The sequence below is a fragment of the Eutrema salsugineum genome, unplaced genomic scaffold, assembly GCF_000478725.1.
Source record: "Eutrema salsugineum unplaced genomic scaffold, Eutsalg1_0 scaffold_4, whole genome shotgun sequence".
NCBI classification, from domain to species: Eukaryota; Viridiplantae; Streptophyta; class Magnoliopsida; order Brassicales; family Brassicaceae; genus Eutrema; species Eutrema salsugineum.
The window spans coordinates 13,358,012-13,361,311 of NW_006256686.1; the positions used below are offsets into that span (position 1 = coordinate 13,358,012).

The 3,300-nt window shown below is 41.9% G+C and overlaps 1 non-coding gene across 1 annotated transcript; it reads right to left on the reverse strand.

Annotated features, from left to right (window-relative positions):
* Nucleotides 1-805: 805 nt before the first annotated feature.
* Nucleotides 806-912, reverse strand: LOC112084795. The gene has a single exon (XR_002898455.1). It is a non-coding gene; the product is annotated as a small nucleolar RNA R71 (small nucleolar RNA).
* Nucleotides 913-3,300: the final 2,388 nt, after the last annotated feature.

Here is a 3,300-nt window from a genome sequence, read left to right on the forward strand (position 1 = left end):
GTTTTTCTGAAATATCTTTCCCTTCTTTTGCCTTTCTCTGAATTGCATGAATACCAGGCGTAGACCTGCAGGAGACATTCCAATTCTAGACGAGATAGACAGACACGAAAGAGAACTTCGAAGACTTAGACGAACGCAAGGAATGGCCAACGACGACCAGCCTGGAGATCCTATTAATCGAAATTTAAATATGGACCAAGATGGGTCCGAACATGGAGAAAACGAAGAGAATGATCACATAGAAGGTGATCATGCTCGACAAGATGGAGAGGAGGATGAGGTTCTTCCAAGAAACCACCAGAACCGAGAGAGAGAAGGACGTGAAGACCTTGATCCACCCATCAATGTAGCCGATGGTGACCACCCAGCAATGCAGCTGAATGAACGCATTCACCGCCCCATTCCGCAAGCAAATCAACACCGAAGACAAGCCAGGAACCATCGCATAGCTGATTTTGATGCACCTACTCAAAATTTTCAGAATCGATCTGCGATTCAAGTACCATTTCCAAACCGGAATGAGTTTGAAGTCAAGCCTCAAATCATCTCATTGGTGAAGCAAAACCAATTTCATGGAGTTCCTTCTGAGCACCCAATGGACCATATCGAGCTTTTTGAAGAAATTTGCAGCATGATGAGAACAAACCAAATTCCACCTGACTATCTAAAGTGTAAGTTGTTCCCTTTTTCATTAGCAGATAAATCTCACTGTTGGTTGAAGTCTTTGCCTGCAGGATCGATTACTAATTGGGAAGAATGTAGAAATGCTTTCTTGAACCACATCTACACTAAGTCAAGGTCGAACAATTTGAGAACGAAGATCTCAACCTTTCAACAAGGGCCAACTGAATCTTTCTATGAAGCTTGGGAACGTTTTAAGGAGTATGAACGTGATTGCCCTCATCATGGATTTCATGGATCAAGCTTGCTGAGCACATTTTATCGAGGTTTGCAACCAAAATACAAACTTTCACTTGATACAGCTAGCAATGAAGATTTTGGGCAAAAGACGATAACTCAAGGAAGAGCCCTCATCGAGAATTTGGCTCAAGCCAATAGCAATGATTGTCCTGAATATGATCGATCGATGAAGCAAGCCGGAACAGACAACAAGGAGATAACCGAGTTGAAGAACATGGTGAGCCAGCTTCTGAGGAGCAACAATCGCCCGATCCATGCTTGTGAAACCAACAATGGCGCAGAAGATGAAGGACCTAGTGATATCGATCACATTAATCAAGCATTTCAAGAAGAAGATGTGAACTACGTAGGAGCACTAGTGCCATACCAAAATCGCTCCAACAACAACTTCAACAACAACTTCCGGAATGCAAATTACAACAATCTCTCTTACCGCAATCCAAATGTGGAGAATCCTCAAGATCAGTACTATCCACCTCAGCAAAAATCATTTCAAAACAAGTTTCAAGGCGGAAACTTTGGAGGAATAGTACCATACCAACCGCGACAGCCATATAACTACCAAGGTACGAATTTTAACAATCAATTCGTACAACAGCAGGGAGTCACGACGAACCATCTAGCTTCACAAATCGGTAGACTTGAACAGTCAATCCAACAACTCGTTATGACGAACGAAAAAGCATCTAAAGACGTGAACGTGAATGTGGACTGCATGTACAATGATCTGAATGGTAAGTTTGAATCTTTATCTTCGCACGTAAAAAAATTAGATGTGCAGGTTGCCCAAACAGCCGACTCTATGAAGAGGCAAAGTGGAGTTCTTCCAGGAAGAGTTGAAGATAACCCTAAGAAGTTTTGCAACGCCATAACCACATTGCCCAAAGAAGAGTCCGGAACCGATGGAAAGGAAGAAGAAATCCCGATCTTTGTACCACTGTACAAGGATATCGATCCTAAGCAGCCACCGTTTAAGGTACCCGAACGATCACCGTTTCAAAGGCTTACCAAAGCCGATGATCCGGGACGTTTTGTTTTCCAGTGTTTCATTTTAGGAATCAAGTTTACAGACTGCTTGTACGATTCCGGAGCCAATGTCAACATCATGTCTAAGACATTTGCCAAAAAATTGGGCATAAAAACCTTAAGGACATCGACGGTTAAGGTTATCTTTGGAGATTCATCTCAAAAAGATACTGAAGGGGCGATTCATGACCTACAAGTTCTAGTGGGAGATAAGATTGTTCCAGCAGATTTCCAAGTCCTGGAGATGGATAAAGACAAGGAGAGGCCACTCATTTTCGGGAGGCCATTCCTAGCTACGGTAGGAGCAATAATCGATCATGCAAACCGGCGTGCTGTTTTCCTCAATGTGGACAGAAAAAGGTACTATCCTACTATCTTAGATGAATTTCCAAGCAAAGGAAACAAGCCAAAAGAGAAAGAAAAGGAGAAGCCGAAAGCTTTTGCAAAGATCAAAATCATCATTCCACCAGATGCAACAGAAACTAGTGAGGACCAAATCCAGGAGCTGATCGAAAACACAAAAAGGGTTCTGAACAACATTAAGGTCCGAAAGAAGATTAAAGGTAAGAAGATTTCTCTTCAAGGGGAAGAAGTAAAACCTCCACCAACCGGAATTGATAAAGGCACATCAAGTGGAGTGCCATTCAAATCAGCCTGATTCATCATGCTTACGTCGAGCTTAACGACTTAAAACAAAAGCGCTTAATGGGAGGCAACCCATTTAGGTACTCTTTCTTTTAGTTTTCTTTTCTATTTTAGAATTTATGCTTTCTTTTTCTTTTTAAGTTTTAGGTATTTTATAAAAAAAAACACAAAAAAATCAGAAAATTAGAAAAACCAAAGAGAAAAAGGTAGGTCTTTAGCTGCTCGGCCCGGCAAAGACGAGAAGATTGAAAAATAGGCCGCAGGAGGAAGATCCGCGGTCGCAACTGACGGGACCGCGGCAAAAGGTGCATCGACCGCGGCACCGTGAATGCGACCGCGGCCGAGCCCTCATCCACCGCGGTCGCGCGTCTCCTGACCGCGGCCGTTGGTCGTTGAGGTGATGTCTCGGATTTGTGACGTTTTTTGGTGATTCTCGGTGTTTCCCGAAATGTTCCCGGTAAAACCCGAAAAGATCCTCCGTAAGTTTTAAACTTTCCTAATGTGCAAACAAGAAAAAGGTAAGTTCCCGTAAACTTAAAAATTTCCAGAAATTTTCCGTTTTTGTTTCAAAAACGCTTTTTAAAGAAAAGAAACAAAATTTTTGGATCAAAACTCTTTCTTCTCTTCTTATCCAAAAAAACTTAGAGATTTAGGAGAAAGAACTCATTTTTCAATTTTTAAGCTTTTAAAGAGATTTTTGGCTCAAAC